Below are 23,159 nucleotides of genomic sequence, written 5' to 3'. Positions count from 1 at the left end.
AGGTCTTGTGTTTTTTTTTTTCCTTTCATTTTTGCACATTATTTCACTGAAGCTCTAGCCCCAGACAGTCCCAGCTTTAGTTGGAGTCTCTGTTTCAAACCCCACTTTGCGTAGATCCAAGGCATCACCTTCTCTGGATGACAACCTGCCCCCATTTCTGCCTGTGCCTCAAGGTTCCCTCATCTGCCTAGTAGGGCAGCTGTGGTCAGTTTACCTTTGTTACCCTCTTCATTTCTAGCTCTTGGAGATTTCCTTTTGGTTCTTAATTTCTTGGATTTGAAAGGAAACTGTTGGTGGTGGTTTTTTGTTTTAGTTTTAGCTGAACTTTCCTAGGTGTTTACAGCAGGATAGTTTTCAGGTTATATAATCTACTCTATTGCTCAAAACACAAGTCCAAATACAAACACAAATTATTTTTTTTTTAAGAACTGGAATCAAAATTTCCTGGCTGTCAAAGCAGGTAGAAGATCTGCAGAACACAGTTTGAAAACCACTGAAACAGAAGGGCAAACCCAGGCTTCTTGCCACCTGCTTCCACAATTCTGGCCCTCACACCCTTCATGTTCTGGGACTTGGGGTAAGTTACTTAGCTTCTCTGAGCCTTTTGTTTCTCTTCTGTATGGATGGCCATACCTAACTCCCAGAACCTGGGAACATGCATGGAAAGCCCTGGCCCTGCGATGCTTGAGGTGGGAGTCTCTCCAAATGGCAGTCTTTGGTATAATCTAGAACGTTGCCTCAGGCGTAACACCCCTCTGCCCAGCCAGGTGAATGGAGGGCTGGCTGGAGGCAGGTTTCCAGGCACTGTTGCAGGCTGTTCTGAGCTTCCTCACAGACAGGAGTACAGAGTAAAGTCTCCCCAGGCAGAACCCCGGTCCCAGCGGTCCTGTTTCTCCTTTGCATCCATTTCTGGGAGGACAGCCCGTGCTGGCCACACCTGACCACAGTGCTTTCCAACCAGCCCTGGGCAGGGACCCCTTGAGAAGGCACCCCACCCCCTCCCCACTGACCTCGGCTTCCAAACAGCCCATTCATCCTACGGGTCGGGGGTGGGCTGTGGGCGGTGGTGAAGGATCCCCGTCCTCTTGCCCCAGACCCCGGGGCCGGGATGGGGGACACCCCAGCGGAAGCGGCGACCTCCAGGGAGGCCCCTGCACAGGAAGAAAGGCATTTCTGTCTCGCTCTGAATCCGCCTCGGGTTTCGCACTTCCCTTCCCCGGGACAATCCCGACCTTCACCGTGAAGGAACTTTTGCAAACACACACACGCACATGTATTTTTGGAAGAAGGGGAAGAATTCCAAGAGAACCTCTGCTCGGTTAAAAATGAAGTGAAGATTATATTAAGAATGAAAGGCGAGCGGGGCCGCTCAGGCGCAGACAGAGGGCCCTTTCATCGGCCGGGCCGCGCGCCGCGGGCAGCTGCCAACACAAACGCGGGCGGAACAGAACCTGCGGAGCCGTCGGCCGCTGCCAGGCCGCGTCCCCGCCGCTCGCGGGCTGGCGCCGCTCCCCGTTTCCGCTCTGCTGACGCACCGAAATCGCCGGGCGGCGGGGACGCCGGGGCCGCGGGGAGAGCGCCGGAGGGTGGGCCGGGCCGGGCTGCGGGGCGCGGTTCCTGGCCGAGCTTCACCTGAGCGCCCGGAGCGCCCAGGTGGGGCCCGGAGTTTCCCATCCGCGCGCTTCGGTCAACACCACTGCCTGCCTCCCCTCGCTGGGGCCGCCCCTCTGCCCCGGGCCGCTGCGCGTCCTCAGCCCAGCCCCCAGCGCATCGTGGGTGCACACTGGGCTCCAGGCAGCCTCCTCCGTGAAGCCCGCCTGGATCATCCCTGCGCTGGACTCCGACGGGCCGTACCTGGTCCTTCCTCGAGACCCCTGTTAGGCCCAAGCAGAGTCTGCAAGCCTCCTGCAGCCCCTCACCCAGTGCGAACCTCTCCCATCCCCAAAGGTGTCCGTGGGGCGAAGAGAGGGTCCATGCCTGACGCCGGCCCCAGACGTGGCTGCTGAGTGTTCCCCATACAAATCTCTCCGTGGAGGGTGGGCAGCCTAATGGTTTGCTAACCCAGGACCATTACTCCCATTAATAGTTATTAATTAATGGTTGTGAAAGCCATTCAACCTGACCTGTTAAATGGGCACAGCCAAGTCATCCTTCCCTACTTCTCAGGACTTGTGTGAGGCTGAGGAAAAAGTCTGAGGAGAGGCAAGGACGGCTTGGGAACTGCAGGGTGCCCGGGCCTTTCTCTATGAGACAGGCACTCCTGGCCACTGCCCAGATCTGCCCTACTCATGCCTCCGCCAAGGCACTGCTTCCCACCCCCTCACAGGAGGATTAATCACTCTATTCAGAAGCTCCAGGACTCCCCGTAGTGGGAGAGGTTATGTCAGCTCACAGCCTGGCCCCTGGGAATCTTCCTTCCCAATCCCACCTCATCACTTGGCTCCCACCCCAATGCCAGAGGAGGGCACTGGTCCTGTTGGCCAATCAAAGAACACCACCCACCTGCCTGATTGGTTCTGGGATGAGCAGTGACCCACCCTACGGAAATCAAGGCTTCCCTGTGAAGGCGGGCAGTGAGGCTCTGGGTCTTGGTGCCTGAGAGGAGTGAGCTTGAGGCTGCTAGGGGTTCCCCAATGCCTACAGGAAAGCAGAGGTGAGAGAGGCGGTGGGTGAGGGGGCGAGAAAGACGAAAACCCGGAGAGACACCAACGGAGACACAGACGTCATCCTGGGTCGGCAGGACCCAGCTGTGCTGCAGACAGAGCCACCCCGGGCCACCCATGACAATGACCAATCCATTGTCTTTCAGTTTGGGCCCGAGTAACTTGGGTTTCTGTCAGCTGGAGTTGAGAGTCCCACCTAATATCCTCACCACACCTGAACAGTAAAACCTGAGCCCTTGCACTTGGTACTTGTGACCTTCACAATGTGCAACCCGCTTCCCTTTCTGGCCTTGGGCTGCCTTTGCCCGTCCAGCACCTTACCACTTACGAAGGATTTTCACAAGCGTGATTGGAGGCGATCCTGACCACAACGCAGGTGTTGGATAAGGAAGCTGAAGCCTCAGGGCTAAGTGCCGTATCCAGAGTCACAGAGGCATAATGTGGACCAATTCCAGCCTAGTTGTCTCTGACCACAGCCAGTCTCCCAGCCACAGCAGCCAGCCTCCCTCTCCCCTCCTAAGCCCTCCCTCCCACCCTCTCCTAAACCCCACACTCGGGTGTCTCCACAGTGCAGTGGCTGTGGTCCCCCCCTCCCCCGCCTCCGCTGCTGACCTCTGTCCTTCACAGCTCAGTGTGTGTCCGCCTCCCCTCCCCCTCCTCTGAGCCTGCAGTCTGCACCAGTCATTTGGCGTTTGTGCTTCCGATGCTGTGGGCTGGGTTGCTGTATCCCTACCTTGCTCCCCAATGCACAGAGTCAGGGCTAAAGGCAGGAGCCTGTCCCATGCTGCTCTAGGTGTGCCTTTTGAATACTGAGGGGGCAGAAACCACAGGATGTGACAATGGATGAGATTTGGGAAGTGAGGACGGGAGAGGAGAGTCAAATACGGTGACCCCTTTGGTTTGTTTCTGGCTTGGGTGTGATCATTAACTAAACTCAGAAACGTGAGAGGACGCCCGGGTTACCCAGAAGAGACCAGGGAGGGGAGGTCTCAAGGCCCCAGGGGATACAGCACAGAAGGTCCAGAGAGGACAGGGCTGGAGGAAGAGGTTCAGGAGGCTCGGAGGTAAAGGTGGAGGCTGAGCGCCTTGGGAGTGGATGCGTTCACCCGAGAGGAACTCATTCATGTGGGAGAGGAGATGATCAAGGACAGAATCCCAACATTTGCGGGACTGGCAGAGGAGGGGGGCTAGGTGGGGGGAGCGCAGTGGGGAGAGAAGAGGAGGCAGGTCAGTGAAGAAGACAGAACAAGGAGAGTGCTTTGTGAAAGCTACACGAGAAGGTGCTTTAATAAAGGACTGCTCCAAAGTGGCAAGTGATTTCAGAGGTCCATGGGAAGACTTCTTTCCAGAAGGAAGGTGCCCTCTGGGACTAGTTCCAGAATATATAAAGAAGTCTTTCAATTCAACAATGAAAGGACGAATGATCTAATTAAAAAATGGTCAAAGGATCTAAATAGACATTTCTCCAAAGAAGATATACAAGTGGCTAGTAAGCACATGAAAAGATGCTTGACTTCAGCTGTTCTCAGGGAAATACAAATCAAAACCACAATGAGATACCAGTTCACACCCACTAGAATAGCTATAAAACCACTACTAGTATGACAACTACTACTACTACTACTGCTACAACCCCAAAATAACAAGTGTTGGCGAAGACGTGGAGAAATCAGAACCCGCATACGTGGCTGGTGGCATGTAAAATGGTGCAGTTCCTGTGGAAAACAGTATGACTGTTCCTTAAGAAATGACATGTGGAATTGCCACATGACCCAGCAATTCCATTCCTAGGTATATACCCAAAAGAACTGAAAACAGGTGTTCAAACAAAAATATACACAAATGTTCACAGTAGCATTATCCATAATAACCAAGAAGTGGAAACAAAGCAAATGTCTACCACCTAATGAATGGATAAACAAAAGGTGGTATATACATCCAATTGTATATTATTCAGCCATAAAAAGGAGTAAAGTATTGATACACAGTACAACATGGACGAACCTTGAAAACATTATGCTAAAGTGAAAAAAGCCAGAGACAAAAGGCCACATATTGTATGATTCCATTTATGTGAAACGTCCAGCACAGATAAATCCATAGAGGTGGAAAGGAGATTGGTGGCTGTCAGGGCCTGAGAGAAGAGAGTGGAGTGTGACTGCTGATGCGTATGGCCTTTCTTTCTGGGGTATCAGAATATTCTCGAATTAGATACGGTGATGGTTGTACGACCTGCGAACATGCTTTTTTTTTTAAAAAAAAAAAAAACCATTTAATTGTGTAACTTTAAAGAGTGATATTTACAGTATGTGAATTATGTCTCATTTTTTTAAAAGAGGAGGAATATGTGAAGACATCCTCTTGTACAAGTTGTTAACTCTCCTGGAAGGATAACGAGGAAATTGCCAACAGTGAAGGGACCAGGAATGGGGCAGAGGGCGAGGATGGGAGGGAGGGCACTTGTACATCAATTCTGAGTCATGGGAATGGATTACATTTTTCAAGAAGTAAATAAATAGAACAAAATAAATGGCTGTTGGTGAAAGAAGGAGGCAGGATTGAAGGAGTCTTTTTTAGGAGGGAGAGGCTGGGCCACGTTTGGAGGCAGAAGGGGAGAAGAAGCCTGTGTGTCACAAACAGAGGAGGCTGATGAACCGCTGAGGCCCGGATCGACAGCACAGAAAGGGGCAAGGGGTGGGCATTTCCCCCACCCCTAACTCCTGCCCCGAGGACCCTGGGGAGGAGGTGAGGGGGGCAAAGATACAGAAGTAGGGGTGAGGGGAAAGGGGGGTCTTATTTCATGCCCAATGACGTTTATTGGCTCTGTGGAGGAAGAGGCCAGGTCACTGGGCCTGGAGATAGGAGAAGGGGGTGCTGGAGGGGAAGAAGGGGCATGAGCATCAAGGGCAAGGTTAGGAAGGGCTCCCTCATGGAATCCAGAAAGGAACCAGTGACGCAGGAGAGGGCTGCTGAGTAATTCTGAGGTTGGAAATCCACCTCGGTGATTTTCACATCCATTCCATGGAGCTTGAGTAAGGCTCTTTGTGTGCCGGGACACTGTGCTATTGATGGCGGGCAGCTATCGGCTGTGGCCAAGCAGGGGTCAGCCCACCTAGGCGTCTGCTTTAGACTCCAAACGCCACCGCACAGGGTGGGGCAAGTGGGCCTTGCGGGGGTTTAGGAGAAACGGGGGTGGAGGCGCCAGCCCTAGCAGAGGGGCACAACATGGGTGGTGCCCGGGGAGTGACCCTTGGGCTGGGGAGCCACGCCATCTCTGGGGTGGGGACTGAACTGGGTAGTTCAGAGGGGCTGACATCGTCGTGACCTTCAGTCCTCCTAGTCAACTGCACATTTTCCAACAACTGTTCACAATTAAGTTGGAAACCCTCACCGCATTTCCAGCCAACTAGTTGCTGTCTGCTGTTGGCTCCTAGGGCTCCCCTGACACCGAAGATGCCATCAGGTTTGGCTTTCACCACCACCACGGAGGGAGATAGCCCTGTTGTTAAGGTGTCCGTGTGCCCGCGGCCCTTCTCTGGGTCGATGATCGTCTCCAGATCTGCAGCCCTGCCCAGGGTTCTGGGGTCCCATGGCCCTCACTTGCCCCACCAGCGCTTGCCCTGCCCTCTTTAGCAGTCGCTGCCGCCCATGGCTCATGCTGAGTTCACAGTCTTCTTGTCTGACCCGGGTTCATCTTTATTTTCCATCAAGGGTCCTTGAACCAGATTTCCTCAACACAGCCAGCCAAGGCAGACCTCATTTCAAGCCACCTATTCTGCATTGTCTTTGACTTGTCCATAAGGATTTCATGAGGTACGTGAACATAGCTTATAAGTGAGCTCTATTTATTCCTTCAATAAACTGGGGCTCCTGTCTCTCTGACTATGCAGGGGAATGGAGGACCACAGTCAGGTGACATCCTGTCCCTGTCCTGGAGGAGCTCACAGCCTTGGGGAAGTCAGGCCAGACCATCCAGTTACTGTGGGGTGTTGGGAACCAAGGCCCCGGGCATCTCGGAGGCAGCTATGTCAGGGTGGTGAGGGAAGGCTGCCTGGAGGAGGGGACGTTTAAGTTTTTTTTCTTTCCAGGTTTATGCATGTATTTATAACTATCTTATACGTGTGATTTTTGTATAAAGAAATTAAAATAATTTTTTAAAATATGAGAAATGTTTTAACACCAAGAAAAGAGGAAGGTTTATGATTTTATTTGCCAGACTGGGGGCAGAGAAGTTCGCTCTTGTGCTGAATGGCCCCTTTCCCATGATTGTTGGGATGACTGACAGTTTGCTGGGGACACGTGTCCTGCCTCTTTGTGAGCCCTGGAGGCTTCCACTCAGGATCCTGTCTTAAGTTAAGCTTTGGAAGAGGAATGGAAATGTGGTCTGGTCTGAGAGCAACACATGGGGAGGTACAAGGGGTGGAATGGTGTGAACATTTAGGAACCGCAGGTGGCTCAGCGTGGCTGGAAGGCAGGGAGCCTGGCAGGGAATGGCTGGAGATAGGCCAGGCCTCCTATGCTAAATTAGAGAGTTTGAACTTTATCTCAAAGGCTACTGGGAGCAACTGAAGCATTTAAGCCGGAGCAGGATGGGGCTAGCAGGTGGAGGAGGGATGGAGTCTAGGACTGGGGAGGCTAGGGGGAAAGGTGTCCAGTGATCAAGGAGAGAGGTCGTTACATCTGAGCCAGGAAGGGCAGAGAGATGGAGAGTTAGGGGCTGATACAAGGGACACTACGGAGGCAAAACCCTCAGCTTTGGGATGAGGCTGAGCGGGAGGAGGGAGGGCAGCAGGGCCCCTGAGGGTCTGGCTCAGGGCTGGGGCGGGGGGGGGGGGCAGCAGTGTGAGGGAAATGACTTTCACTGCCTTGTGTGAGTGTGTGGAGATATACTCTGTATGTGCGGAGGTCTCATGAGTCACGCAGGAGTCCCTCCAACACAAGCCACAGCAGCATGAGTTTGGCCAGCCTGTTCCTGGTGAACAGATGATGACGCTGGCATATCTCCGCTTACTTATCCATCTCGCAATTTACCTCGAGGTTCTCAGAAACCAGCTTAGATTTTGCATCAGGAATTTGGATTCAGGTTCCACTGGCATCCAGTGAGCACCTGTCACAGTTGCTGCACAAACACCGCGTCACTAGGCAGGAGAAAGTGTGGGGCTCTTCCTGGAGTCCATCTTTTCCAAAGTGGCCGTTTGTCTGGAGTCTGTCTCCTGGGGCTGTTCTTATTTCCTGACGTTTCTCAAAGAGCAGCCACAGTGCCCCCGCCCCGCCCCCCCCAAGTCAATTCCCGTCGTGGATGGTGAATTTTCTGGGTCTGACATTGCTTCTCCCTAGAAGGGTGTTTCTCCTTCTGTCTGAGTGGTCAGGGAGGACGAGCTCAGCAGGAGGGAGCTGGTAAAGGAGGCAGGACGGGGACGCAGAGATCGGACTCAAGTGCTGCCCCACCTGCAGCTGCGCTTTTAGTGTGAAGGGCTGTGAATTAAGAAAATCACATTTGGGGCTTCCCTGATGGCGCAGTGGTTGAGAGTCTGCCTGCCGATGCAGGGGATGCGGGTTCGTGCCCCGGTCCGGGAAGATCCCACATGCCGCGGAGTGGCTGGGCCCGTGAGCCATGGCCGCTGAGCCTGCGCGTCGGAGCCTGTGCTCCGCTACGGGAGAGGCCGCAACAGTGAGAGGCCAGTGCACCGCAAAAAAAAAAAAAAAAAAGAAAATCACATATGTAAGAAAGATAACATATTTTTTAGTTTATTACAATATTTATATCATATCACCTTCTTATCTATCTTCTGGCATTTCCATCTCTTTCTAGAATGTTTGCCTCCTAGGCCAAAAACACGAGTGCCCTGTGTGCAAACGCAAACACACAGGCTTTTTTGCTTAACTGATGCTTTGGATTAAGTCTGACTCCTCACTGTTATGATGTCATTATCATGACCGGGTTGACCAAAGCGATTAGAGAGGTCGAGGTAAGCTTCTTAATGAGGTCAGGAGAGAAGGAGCCAAGTAAAGAGCCCAGCCCTTCCCTGCAGCCAGCCTGGCTCCTGAGCCAGAGAGAGAGAGAGAACAGAAGTCTCCAGGGTTGCTGTTCACCTGGGGAGGAGTCTGCAGGGCTCCCCAGGGCCCAAAGGAGGGTGTGATTTCTCAGCCCGACACAAACACAGCTCTCCGTGATCCATCCCGTCTGTCTGCCCGAGTGACATCCACGCAAAGACTTATTTTCGCAAATGTGCAGATGCACAGGTGGGTCACCTCTGGGCCTCTGCTCCTGCCATGCCCTCTGCCTGCCTGCAGCGGCCCTTCAGGCTCCTTCTTTGTCACAAGTCACCTGCCTGCAGAGCCTCTCTGCCTCTCCAGCTGTGCTGAGGACTGACCACACTTGCTGCCTTTTCCTCTTGGAGGACAGGGGCCCAGGAGTTGGGCCCCAGTGCCCAGCCAGACCAGTCTTATGGAGCGACCATGTGAAGCAGCTGGGTCGAGAGAGAGGCCTAGAGCCGTCCTAAAAGGTCTCCACCCCAGCCAGGCCCTTGCAGCCCCGCCCAGGGCCCTTGCAGCCCCGCCCAGGGCCCTTGCAGCCCCGCCCAGGCGAGCTGGCCTGGGAGCATGGAGCAGGTTTTGTCGCCACCTATTGCCCGGTTTGCTCAGCGAAAGTCAGCCAGGGCTTCAGGCCTTGTCTTGAGGGAAAAGGGCCCACACCCTCTTTAGAAGACAGCAACCGGCCTGGGGGGCGAGTGGGGAGAGGTCCTTGAGCACCTCACAGAAAGGTCCCCCCTCCACGCTAGAAGTGCTCCAGCTTGGCCCTAACTGGGTGACCCGGGCCGAGACCTTCCACCCTAGGCCGCAGCCACGGCTCTTAAGTGAGATGGGAAGTTGTCGGTGAGGGTCCAGGAGGGGACAGCAAGGCTCGCAGAGGGTTGGGCACCGCGGCTGGGTGGGGACGACCAAGCCCTCTGGGAGCCGGGGGCCTTTCCAAGCCAAGCCCGCTGCCGGCTGTGAGGCAGGAGAGGCAGCGATTTACATCCTGGCTCTAACGGGGAGAGCCCGGAGGCCCTGGGGCAGTGTCTTACTCTGTCTAGGCCAGCTTGTTCCTTCCCTGGCAAGTGCAGGGCCACTGCTCACCTCCCAGGATTGTGGCAAGAACGAGCTGCAGCGATGCTGTGAGGGCCCCGGGCTGCCCCTCAGGTGGCAGCTGTCATCACCCAGCACCACACTGTCCAAGACACCACGGGGAGGCTGGCTTTATAACACCTCAAACACACATGTTTTGCAAGACCTGAGGTGCACAAAAGTGCAGGAGGACTGGCTGGCTCCCAGGTTTCCAATTAACTGTCTTGAAACAGCTTCCCAGAGAAGGGAGCAGATTTCAAGGAAACCCCAACCCAAATGCACAAGCGTTTCACCCTTAGGTCAATCAAAAAGAACTGCTCTGGCTCCAGCAAAACAAACCCAACTCCACTCACTGATCCAACTGGTCTCAACGAATGGCTGTCCCTCTACCCTACCTACTGACTTTATAAGTTTAATTGAATTCACACAATTTACACTGGATTTTGCAAGGACAAGGAAGTCTTTTATTTGCTTACAACAAAAACATCTGTAACATAATTCTCTCTCCTCAAAACTGAGAGCCCTACAAAAATACACAAAGCCATCTCTATTTGTATTTACCCAGAGACATGAGCAGCGGGAAGGGGGCTGGGACTGGAGAAAAACCAAGGACTTATTCTATTTGAAAAAACAAGAAACTGCCTTTAAAAAAATAGCATTTTTCTACTTGTCAGTAGCTACCCTTTCCCCTCCTCTGTATGAAAACGTGAAACAGAAAACAGCACCTGTGAAAACACCTCAGCAGCAGTGTCAGAGATGAGGCAGTGGCCTCGGGCTGCAGAATCCCAGCCCCTCTTCCAAGCAGGTCACTGCCACACAGTCTGCTCTGAGGAGTTCCTTCCAGAAAGCTCCCTCGCCACCCCCCATAACGATGGAGAACTGGGCAGCCTCTCTTCTCTTGCTTGTAGTTAGCTGAGGAATCTAGAAATCAAACACAGCAGTTAGAAACACAACGGGACTCAGACGTCCCAGAGGGGCACCAGAGCCAGTCCCAGGTCTGCGGTCAGGGACAGACGCCATTGCTGCAAGGCCCCTAGGGGGTGGGTCCGGGGAAATGGTGACCAATTAAGACGGTGGCTTTGAAACTTCAAATCAAGAACACAGTCTCAGAAAACCAGACTAGAAGGGACCCTGAGACCATCCAGTTCAAGTTCATTGTTCAGATGAGGCCCCAGAATAGATGCCTAATTCCTGAATGCAGGCAGAGCTTTTTCATTCATCAGACTTTCTCAACTGTTCCACAAGGACTAACACTTCCTCCACCATTCAAAGACATGAAAAGCACCCCCGAAGAGCCAGAAGTACAGCAGCTGCTTTCAATGGGACACACAAAACCCGTGACACACACCAGACAGCGTGAAGCACTCGGGATGTGACCAGACAAGAAGCCTGGACGGGCCTCGCCAGGCAGTTCCACAGGACGACTGGCTTCACCACACAGACAGGTAACGTGGGTGCTGACGGAAGAGACACAGTGTGATACTTTTTCCAGAGCCAAGAGACCCAAATGGACTCTTTCCGGCTCTGTGATCCTGGACAAGTAATACCTCCTGTTCCTTACCTATAAAATGTGCCAGATAGTGTGTACTTCACCGGGCTGTCACAAGACCAGTGTGACACTGTCTGAGGGCAGGAACACAGTGAAAGCTAGTATGACAGCCCATCGATGGCTCTGTGGTGCTGGCTCTGCAGGCGCTGCCCGCTCCCCCCCCCCCAGAGCCCAACGCCGGCCCCAGAGCCACGAAAAACGCTGGTTGGTACACAGGGGTGGGTGCTGGCTGATGCGCCATCCCAGCCTGGTGCCCTGGTGCCCTGGTGTGAGCAGCTGTCTGGACCATGTTGTGTGTGTCCAGGAGGTGGGGGTCAGAGTAAGAACACATCCTTCACTCCCATCTTGCTGAACAGCAGTTTCTGAGTCGGGGGAGAGACCTGCCCTGAGATATTCCTCCCAACCCAACCCCTGGGCAGAAGCGGTTGGGCTCAGTGCAGGCAGGAGGGAGGGCCAGTGCTGCCTCAAGATGGCCATCTTGCTTCTCATTTAAACCTACCATGAAGGGTGCTTTTCTGTGCCCCTAAGCCTTCTTGGCTGGCGTTTATAACAAATTACAGAAAACCATGGCACCAGTGAAATGCAACGGACAAACCTCAAAGTCGCCACCTCCTGGGACTCTCTTTAGTGGGATAAAGAGATGAATAAACCAAAGCACATAACTGCTGTGAAGAAAAATCGGCAGGCTATTGGGATGCAGAATGATGCAGGTTGTTGTTTAACATAAAGTAACCAGAGAGATCTCTGAGCGGGGGGTCATTTAAGTAGACAGAGCTCTGAACAGTCAGAAGGGCTTTCCAGGTTGGAGGAACGTCGATGCAAAGGCCCAGAGTCAAGAACACGACTGGAGTGTGTGAGAGGCACCAGGAAGCCAGTGTGGCCAGGGTGGAGTGAACGCAGGGAAGAAAGATGGGAAGGGGCCCCGTCACACGGGCCACAGAGGCATTAAAAGGTGAGTCACTGGAGCTTCTGAACAGAGAAATGACTTTGAAAAAAGATGATTCTGGCCGCTCCGTGGAAGACACTGCGGGGCTTAAGAACCATGGCAGGAAGAGCAGCCCCTTGGCCTGGGCCAATGCTTACACTGCCCTGCCCGACAGGCCAAGGTGAGGTCGTGACGTGGTGCCCGTTTCCTAGTCCAGGCACTCGAAAGCTGGCAGCTTCACTCTTCATTTTGCAGCACCTCACTCCCCACTCATTTCCCATTTATTCCTCTGCAAACCCACACTGCCAACAAGTCCAACTATTGTAAGACCAGCACACTGGAGAGGGCCACTGTGGGCTCCAGCTGACAATCCACTCACATGCTCGCCTAGAAGGAGGGCCACCCCAGCCGCTGAGGTGGAGGCATCTGCTGTGCTGTCAGCATCCAGGAGAGGAGGGAATGGGGCAGAGCCAGAGCAGCTAGATGGGGCCCGGCCACACCGGATGCAGGAGGGCAGACACAGCAGACGCACTTTCCTGTCCAACCCCACGCAAAGTCATGGAGAAACAATGGGGTCTTGTGATGATCTGTGATGCAATCACACTGAGAAATGTCCAGCCTTGGGGCCAAAACCAACCTGACATGCCCTCTGATCACCTGGAACTGCTGTCCAGCTTGAGTTCCAACAGTAGTTGTAGTGCTCAGGCCCAGAACCTACTGATGAACCAAGACAGAGCTCCAGCCACAGAATCAGTAAGGAGAGAGGGAGGCCCATGGGACCACTGACTAATTCCACTACTATATGCCAACTTCGTTATATAAACATACAGACTCATTCTAGCATTAATGTGAAGAATGAATTTACCCTATATAGGTTTAAACTCTTTGATCAGGGTATTACAAATGGTATTTTAAGTCAATAAGCAGAAGGTTTGGGTACAACTGTTTAGACATTTGATTAAAAATAAAGTTAGAGGGACTTCCCTAGCAGTCCAGTGGTTAAGACTTCGCCTTCCAATGCAGGGGGTGCGGGTTCGATCCCTGGTTGGGGAGCTAAGATCCCACATGCCTCGGGGCCAAAAAGCCAAAACATAAAACAGAAGCAATATTGTAACAAATTCAATAAAGGCTTTAAAAATGGAAAAACAAATAAAGTTAGATCCCTACTTCAAATTAAGGATGTAAATAAACTGCTGATATCATAAAAATTTAAACATAATAAGTAAAACTATTAGACGGAAACAAGACATTACTTGTAAGTTAAGTAGTGGAAATGCAAATAAATGAGATGCTGAACTTTAGTGATCAACGAAACACATTAAAACATCAAAAAGGTATAATGAGCCCTTCCCACAGGTATCCTCACTTCCTGAAATCCTTTCAACAGAAACAGAAGTACCAATATCCTAAGCACTGGGATCTGGGAAGAGCTTATTGCCTCTGCCCGCCCAGCTGGGAGCCCCAGGCTGTCAACATGGTCTCGCTCAGGTTCCCTCTGCCCCTCCTCCTGGAGCTCTTGGGCTCTACTTTTGCTTTTTTCTCCAAGTCCTCGGTCCCCCCAGACTCCTCCCTCTTGAGCATCAAGCAGCCTGAGGAAAACAGAGAACTCCTGTTAACCTGTGAAGAACAAAGTTAGTTTCCTTTTGCCTCAAATTCTCCTACTGAGTTTAAAAGTCTTTCATTACAGAATGTCCTATGAATGCATTTGCTTAGGGAAGGAACATGCTCTTTTGTGTTAGAGGAACTCTGCTGCTCTCCCAAAGCAACCAATTAAAATTGCACAATATTTCTGGACTCCCCTGGTGGTGCAGTGGTTAAGAATCCGCCTGCCAATGCAGGGAACATGGGTTCGATCCCTGGTCCTGGAAGATCCCACATGCTGCGGAGCAACTAAGCCCGTGCACCACAACTACTGAAGCCCACTCACTCTAGGGTCTGCGTGCCGCAGCTACTGAGCCTGCGTGCTGCAACAACTGAAGTCCACATGCCAAGAGCCTGTGCTTCACAATAAGAGAAGCCGCCACAATGAGAAGCCCGCTCACCACAATGAAGAGTAGCCCCCGCTCGCCGCAACTAGAGAAAGCCCGTGCACAGCAACGAAGACCTGATGCAGCCAAAAAAAAAGCACAGTATTTCTATCCCTGCTGCGAAGATTCAATATTATAAACCATAATAAGTCAAAGGGTAAAAAAGCTTATCTTTGTGACAGGAAGGCATTTGATAACAATCTTTCCTGACAGAAGCCTTTAGTATAAAAACATTTCCTTAACATGGTAAAAAGAAGAATATATCTCAACTGAAAGTCCGCATCATGCTGAGCAGTGTAGCAGCAACAGGTCACTCACTATGGTCACGAAAGATGCGGTGCTGAGCCGCCACCACCATCTAACACTGTTCTGGAAGCACTCAGCCCACATGGTGAGATGGGCTCTGAATAAAATAAGAGAAGGTGAGAAGGAGAAAACAAAGTTACCATTACTTGTATATGATGATCATATGCCTAGAGTATCCAGGGAAGCAACTGACATTTTAATAACTATCAAAAAACTGAAAAATTCAGAAAGGTGTTTGGTTACAGAGAAACAGGCAATTTATAGAAAGGACATGTGACTGTAAACATGTGAAAAGATGCCTGATCAGGGACATGCCAATTCTGATAACAAGATCCCATTTTGGATGCGCCAAACTGGCAAAGATTAAGACATCTAACAATACAAGTGATGGCAAAGCTATGGAATGGAATCTCAGACACTACCAAAGGGCATGTAAAGTGGTATAAACACTTGAGAGGTCAATTTAGTGATTCCTAGTTCAGCTGAAGATATACATGCTACCACCCAGTGACACGACATTTAAATAAATACCATAGAAAACTCAGGTGTGGGGATAACTATGTCATCTCCTGTCTATCTACCTATCCATCCGTCTATCTATCAATCACTGTTAAGAATATGATGATTCCTTCCTAGGATGGAATGCTACTGGGTCTTTTTTTTTTTTTAATGAGGTAGTTCTTTGTGCGCTAACCTAGAAAACATCCAAATTGCATTATGGTACAAGATGTATAATTCTATTTGTGGGGAAGATTACATTGACACCCACAACCCTTTTTTTTTTTTTTTTTGCGGTACGCGGGCCTCTCACTGTTGGGGCCTCTCCTGCTGTGGAGCACAGGCTCCGGACGCGCAGGCTCAGTCATGGCTCACGGGCCCAGCCGCTCCGCGGCATGTGGGATCCTCCCAGACCGGGTCACGAACCTGTGTCCCCTGCATCGGCAGGCGGACTCTCAACCACTGTGCCACCAGGGAAGCCTGACACCCACAATCTTGAATATTCATAAAAACCTTTAGGGAGGGACACATATGAAACATCAGTGGTTGCCTCTAGGGAGTAGGTTTGGGGACTGGGAGGTTTTATTCTCCGCTCTTTGGGTTAAAACTATAAGCAGGTAGCATTTTTATAATTTAAATTAAAGTATGACAAAAAGTTATGGGGTGGGGGGTGGTAGAGGAAACAGAACAGCAGAATGCTGATAACTCAGACTGTCATGCTATTCTTTCTAAACCTGCATAGGTTTGAAAATGTCCATAATAAAAAGTTTAATAATCATCAATGAAAAAGAAAACTCAGTCTAGTCTGTGCCCCATGAAATGACTGTAGAAATAAACTCTGTATTCAGTATTCACTCAGCACAAACATGTGCCCGGGAATGCAGGTGGGTAGGGAGAGCCTCCAAGATCAGACACTGGGATTTTATGAGGTTCAGTCAGCTGAATTTTCAAATTGAAACCGATAAAAAGAAACACTTTAGCATAAATGAAAATGCATCAAAACAGAAAAGTTCAAATTTCATTTTGAAAATCCAATACTCATTGCACACTGAGGTGCAGAAGGCGGAGAGAAAAGCCATCGTGTGCCCAGGGCTCAAGGAGAGCTCAGCCAGGAGACCCTCAAAACAAAGGAAGTCAGACTCAGGCAGAGAACACAGACAAAGGTCCAGCAGGGCAGACTCCAGCTGAATACATTAATACTAAACAAGCCGCTTCTGAAGAGAGTGCAGCCCAGGCCTGGGGAGAAGGCACAGTCACTGTGAAACAGAAACTCAAGCAATGATATGATAGGTGTCCACAACAGTTGCACAAAATAATGGGCAGTAATCAAAGAAGAGTGTGAAAATGTAACAGAGAAGATGGAGAAGTGATGTAATCCTGGAACCAGGAGCCGGAGGCTGCAGAGCCTGGGATGTTTATGTTTGAAACCCGAGGACAAAGAGCCAAGGATCAGGGCAGGGTAAGCGGAGTTCCCACGGTGTCCACACCAGCCCTGCCCATCTGCAGCCCTGGCCTAGAGCCCTTCCCTCCAGGCCTGCAACAGTGAACCAGAGTGAGCAAGCAGACATGAACAGCATCTGTGAGAAACCTCTAGAATAGTCGGTCTTCACCTTTTATGGGTCATACAGCCCTTTGAAAAAACTGGTGAGAGGATTTCCCTGGTGGCGCAGTGGTTAAGAATCCACCTGCCAACGCAAGGGACACGGGTTCAATCCCTGGTCAGGGAAGATCCCACATGTCGCAGAGCAACTAAGCCCGTGCGCTGCAACTACTGAGCCTGCGCTCTAGAGCCCGCGAGCCACAACTACTGAGTCCACGTGCCACAACTACTGAAGCCCGTGCACTCCAGAGCCCGTGCTCTGCAACAAGAGAAGCCACTGCAGTGAGAAGCCCGTGCACCACAACGAAGAGTAGCCCCCGCTCGCCACAACTAGAGACAGCCCGCACACAGCAACAAAGACCCAACGCAGCCAAAAAAAAAGCAAGCAAAACAAACAAAAAAACTGGTGAGAGCTATGGATCCCACTTCAAATCCCAGAAAATGCACAAATGCTGCACATTAAGGTGAAGATTCCTAGACTCTCCCTGAAGCCATTTAACTAGTTCTCTTTCTCAAAACGCATTACTTAATCGGAATAACCTAGTCTGGGTATCTCAAACATCCAACTGGGGGAAAATAATTTTACAAGGAGCCCGAGCCCACTCACACAGTCTGTGATGTGATGTGCTGGCCACCTCACCAGCTGGCTGTGTCCTCTGGCTTGTCTGGTTCTCCATCCTGCCCTTCCTCCTCCCGCCACCGTGCCTGGCAGCCTTTCAAAGCCAGCCCTCGCTGCTGTGCCCACCTTCTTCTGCCTGTCCCCACCTTGGCCCTGGCCTAGGGTCTGCTCCACACCGACTCTCCCTGCTGCAGTCCCCTCAGCCTCCCTGGTGCCCTCCCCACCCCCAGCCGGCTATGCCTCTCTACTTCTCACCACTGGCGTGAGGCCAGAGTCACTGTGTGTCCCCTCCCTGCTGGGAACACACATCAGGCTCTCTGAGTGGTCCCCCGAAGCCCACACTTTTTAGCTTTAAACTGAACCAGAGAGCACCCCCAGGCCTCTGCCCTGACTTGCGGGTGGCCTAGGACTCACAGCACACTTCCTCTGATGACAACTGTCAGAGTTCACAGCCATCAGGTGCCACAGTGCCATGGTGAAGACAACAGAAGACAAGGTCAAAGAGGGGTCAGAAGTGCCACCCAACTGCCACCCTTGTTTCAAAACAAGGTTTACATTATTCAACATGTTTCTAATTCCCATCCACCTGCTCTCTTCTCTGGTTCAGACACCCAGCTAAACCTCCCACTCGTCCTCCTGGCTCCCAGCCTCTCTTCTCAGTTCCATGTTGGTACTCCCAGGGTCCATCCTTGGCCCACAGCCTTCCCCTCTCTACACCTCCTCCTGGGTGACTTCCTCACATTCCTGGACTTTAGCGCCCTGCATATACTCGTGGCTGCCACGTGCTCTCCAGCCAGACCTCCTCTCTGACGCCCACACTCAGTCAACTTCCTGCTGGCTACCTCCACCTGGACATCCTACAGGTACCTCAAGTTTCTCAAGCCACAAAAAAAATACCTGCCCCAAGCCTCCTTCAGTTGCTAATGCCTCCAGGGACCCAGCTATCAAAGCTGAAAATCTGGAGATCATTCTTGATTCTTTCCCTCATCCCAACACCAAACCATGTGATTCTGCCACCTAAAAGAGTCTCTCTCTCTGCACCCTGCTCCCCACATCCGCATTCAGGCCCTCATCTGCTGGCTGAGAGGTTGGCTGTGACTGTCTCCTGGTTCCGGTCCTTTCCCCTTATACCATTATTCCCCCAGCCACCAGTGGGATGACCGCAAGAGAGGAAATGTTCCAAGGAAGGCTGTTATGATTATCTTATTTGGGACAGAAGGGACTAAGTGGAGAACGCTTAGGATGTATGGTTCTGAGTTATCTTTAAAGAGATCTGTAGTTCCCAGTATGTGGTGATACATAGAGGGTATGATAGAATAATGGCCGCCCCCCAAAGGTGTCTACCTCTTAATTCACAGAACCTGTGACTATGTCACCATATGTGGCAAAAGGGAGTTTGTGATTAAATTAAAGATCTTGAGATGGGAGAGTATCCTGGATCATTTGGGTGGGCCCGATGCATTCAGAAGGATTCTGAGGGAGACGGGAAGGTCAGAGTCAGAGAAGAAAACATGACTACAGAAGCAGAGGGGAGGGAGGGACTGAGAGAGAGAGAGATGCTGACCAGGGCAGGAGGGTATGGTAGTTTGCAGGTGCTATGCTACCGGCTCTGAAGATGGAGGAAGGGACCGCTAGCCAAGGGATGCAAGCAGCCTCTCCAGGCCATTTGTTACAGCCGCGGTAGGAAACTAGCGCAGAGGAATTTTCTTACACTCATGGCTATCACATGCAGCTCACCAAAAATCATCATCATCATCATCATCATCATCATTATCACCAAGCCCTGTGATGTGTCGGGATGCCAAAAAGAATTAAAGAGCCAAGCCCCGCATCTGTCTCTCAGCCTTTTCTGTTCAGACTGTGCCAGTGACCACGGTGTGGATGATGCAGACCACATCCCTGTGGACACACCCTTGTCCTCTGTGCTACAGATGATCTGTGCTCATTCCCTTTGTCTAACAGATCTGAAAACCCTTCTCTGGGTTCTTGAGACTCTGAGGCTCATCCCCATTCATCTCGGCTTCACCCTGGGTCTGGGATGCTCTGGCCGGGCCCTCAAAGGGCAGTCAGGAGAACCAAACTAAGACTCCCCATCCTCTGCCTCAAGTGTCTCAAGGCACTAAGAGGCTTACTACATGTTAATTCCTCATTACTCAGGTTCACTTCTTTCACTATTTGCCTGTACCCTTAATTCACCTAAATCAGGGTCTGGCTTACATAGGCCTGCAGACAAGGCTTATTCATAATTAGGTAATTATGAGTCCAAAAAATTAAAAACAACTGAGCCAACATCTGACAGGAGAAAGAGGTACAGGGTGACCTTAAAGATCTAATCGCTTCATCCTACAGGTGACAAGACTGAAGCCCAGAGGGGTTAGAGGACGTGGCTGATGTCACAGAAAGCAAACTGAGACTGAGAATCCAAAGTTCCCGTTTTTCAGCCCCATAAGGAAAGGTAATGGCACTTCAGTAATCACTGATTTGAAGATTAGAGAAAGGAACCTAGTTATCGCCTGACATGTAATTAGCCCTCATTGATACCTCACCTACTAAGAGCACAGAAGTAAATCTCAGTAGGCAGCAGGTTTGGGGCCTGTTAACAGCTGCCAGGAGAGGCTGCAGAGAGAGGGGAACGGGCCAAAGCAGCTCTACCAGCGGAAACGATTCCCAGCAAGGGGTAAAATGAAGAGGTGCCAACCTAAGGGAGTTATTTATAGTCACACAACAAAGGGGTGACTTCAATGACACCCCTGAGCTGGGAGAAAAGGCATTTCACAGATTTCCTAAAGATCAAGAGACTGTGTCTAACAGTTTGCCTGGAAAACAGCACGGCCCTCATCTGAGAACAAGAGGATGCCTGCCTGGCCCTGTTACTCTTGAGAAAATACATCTCCATTTGGAGGAGAAAAAAAAGTGGAGATGCAGGGAAGGTCAGTCAGAATTAATATATAAAATCATAAAAATACACTTAAGCAAGTTATTATTTGTTCAGGATTCAGACGAGTCTAACTGGAGGCATGAAATATCTTTATAGAGTCAACAGCAGGTTTGAGAGTTTCTCCTTAATCCCTTTGGGAAGAATGGGATCAAACAGATTCTCCGTCTGGATCTGGTCACATACCGTGAGGGATGATGCTCTGCTCCTAGGGTTTCCGGGCAACTGACTGGTGCGGGCCGGACACAGGAAGGCTATTTTGGAACAAGGGAACCCCTGGCCCCAGAGGACCCCTCGAGCCTCAGCACCGAGCTCTGTGGGGCTTGCTGCTCCGGGGCTCACTCCGGCCAACATTCTGAACCAGGACTAAACGAATCCCAGAATCTCATCAACTACAGTAATGGACTCTCCACAGCTCGGCCTTTATTTCTACCTGAGCCTCCTGGGGGCTGCTTTGACTTCCCAGAAAACACTTTTTATGAAGTCCGTTAGGATACTCTTTCCCTGAGGCTGGCCAAGCAACAGGGCTCAGTCCTCTTAATTCTATAGCCCAAAGGCTTCAGCTTCTCTTAAGTATGGAAAAGCAGAGAAGAGGGAGGAAATTCCTAAACACCTAAGAAAGGAATAAAAAATTCCTGAGCAACCAGTGATAATGCTCCAGCTGAAGAAAGAAGCTGAATATATTCAAAGCCTCAGGTATCACCTGGGGTTTACATTTCAAATCAAATGAAAATGGTCACAGTCGTTTACACACACGCAAACAGGGAAAGGGTCTAATTCTCTGAGCTTTATTCCTTCCCCAATCTGTAAAACGGAGATAATTTCTCCCTCAAAAAAATGTTGGGAAGATTAAATGGGCTTATGGACGTTACGGAGCACTGTGGACGTGGAATGATGCTCAGACTCCAGGAAGAACTGTTAGGAAACCCATTACCCCTTAGCTCTCCTGCCCACTCATTACAGACCTCCGCTACTCCCACAGGTCAAGTGTAAGCATAATGTGAATTCCACAGACCACACAGAAAACAGCGATACATGTAAATATATAAGTACTCAGAACAACTAGAAGAAAATATGTGACATTTAGTGAACATCCTTCGCATGAAAAAGGGTTCTTACACAACAATGAAGAAAAGACCTAAGAGTGATCAAAGGATATCAATAGGAAATTTGCATAAAGAATATACGGGGCCAATAAATATGCAAGAAGATACTTCACTAGAAATTGAGAATATACAAAGTAAGATAATACAGAACTTGTACCCCCTATTTTAGGGGGGGAAATCCACCCAAGGAAAATCTGGGAAGCTAGTATAGGAGTTGGTGCCCAATGCAAAGCCCCTCCCTGTGGTATTTAAGGATCTTAAAGCATTTCAGTCAGCTCCCATCTGTTCAGCCTTAAGAAGGATGAGTCGAAAAGCCCTGCCCAGGTGACAGAGCTCCTGTCAACTTTCCTTACTGTTTCATTCTTGTATGTGAATAAGCAACCGAGAAACACCAACCATTTGTGGAAAGTCTACAACACGGAAAAGAGAAAAGTCAAAGCAAAGGAACAGAAAAATAAGCAGTTCAGAGAATAAAAGAAAGTGTGCAAGAGTGGTCCTTATCTTTTAGAGATACACAGGGAAATCCTTTTGGATGAAATGATATGATAACTGGGACTCCACACCCTCCAAACCAGGCCAGAGCCCTGCTTCAAGATTTTTCAAACTGGAGTTACAGTTGGTTCAGGAAGAGGAGGGAGGTGTGGGTAAGGAATACCCCTCTCCAATAGAAATGCTGTGTAAATGGGTGCCTGGGCATTCCTTAGGGCAGGAGAGAATGAAGCAAAGATGAGACTGATTCCCTGGGGCCCACAGTCTCTACCTGCCCGACTACTGACTGTTCACCATCTCCTTGGATTCTGCGAGCTACCCCAGGGTCCCCTCAGTAAACCTTTTTTAGTGGACACTAGTTAAAAATGGGTTTCTGTTACTGGCAATAACATGAGTCCTGACAGCCAATACAAGAGTCAGCCTGGAAGGTATGGTTTCAAAGAGGCTGGGCTAGCATTTCAGCTACTTCATATTTGATCCAACTAACATCTACTGAGTGTCAATCACATGCTAGGCATGGTTCCAGATGCTGCAAAATACAAAGGTAAGAAGGACATAGAGGTCTATGGATCTTAGAAAACTGCGTCTATCACCAGAGGCTTAGAGAATATAATTGAGGGAACTCTTGTTCTACCAGAAGTATCTAACATCTTTGAAGACAAGATGGAGACGAGTCAGTAGCATCTAACATCTTGGAAGACAAGTACACATTTTAAATGATCCTAGTTAGTTAAAACTAGTTGGCGACATAATCTAAAAACCTAGACATTTTAAGTGACTAACTAGGCACAAGTACAACAGAAAAAAAGGGAGCAGCAAAACCAACGACGCAAAGGCCAAAACGTGTTACAACCTCAATGGCGGTGGGAGTCTGACGATCGTGGCCATTGCTGGTGATAAGACAAACTCGAGACTTAGGGATACCGCCGCAACCATCTAAGAATCAGCGGCTCCAAAACGTCTGCCAGATGCAGAAAGCTGGGAAGTGAGGACAACAGAGAGGACACTTGTTTCCCTGCTGGGTTTTCCAAAGTCTGTTTCTAGGACAGACCTGGGAAGAATCAGATCTTCATTAAGTGGCAGAACATGCCAGCTCACAGCTCAAAACGTCTGGCAGAAAGCCACTGGGCGCCCACTTCTGGCAGACACTGACAGTCGCCAAACGAGAAAAGTCCTCGGGCTCACGTCTCAGCTCAGGAGACCTGCTAATACGCCAATGTCCCCGCAAGACCTGAAGGCCAAGGTCACAGGGTCACGGTCAGTGGTGACGGCGACGTTACGTCTGATACCGACTGGCTGTTTCTGACAGGGCAGAGACAAGAGTGTACAGATCAC

General features: G+C 50.5%; 1 protein-coding gene across 1 annotated transcript in view; it reads left to right on the top strand.

The window, feature by feature from the left end:
• The first annotated feature begins 456 nt into the window (after positions 1–456).
• The window catches only part of TRIM50 (tripartite motif containing 50), a 46,147-nt gene continuing 23,444 nt past the window's right edge, over positions 457–23,159 (top strand). Inside the window, exons 1-2 of the mRNA XM_030872021.3 lie at positions 457–577; positions 6,375–6,476. The gene's annotated coding sequence lies outside the window, so the exon portion shown is untranslated. The remainder of the gene's footprint in view (positions 578–6,374; positions 6,477–23,159) is intronic.

The sequence above is a fragment of the Globicephala melas genome, chromosome 15, assembly GCF_963455315.2.
Source record: "Globicephala melas chromosome 15, mGloMel1.2, whole genome shotgun sequence".
In the NCBI taxonomy this organism is placed as follows: domain Eukaryota; kingdom Metazoa; phylum Chordata; class Mammalia; order Artiodactyla; family Delphinidae; genus Globicephala; species Globicephala melas.
The sequence above is the reverse complement of the archived record's forward strand: the minus strand, read 5'-3'. Positions and strand labels throughout refer to the sequence as shown.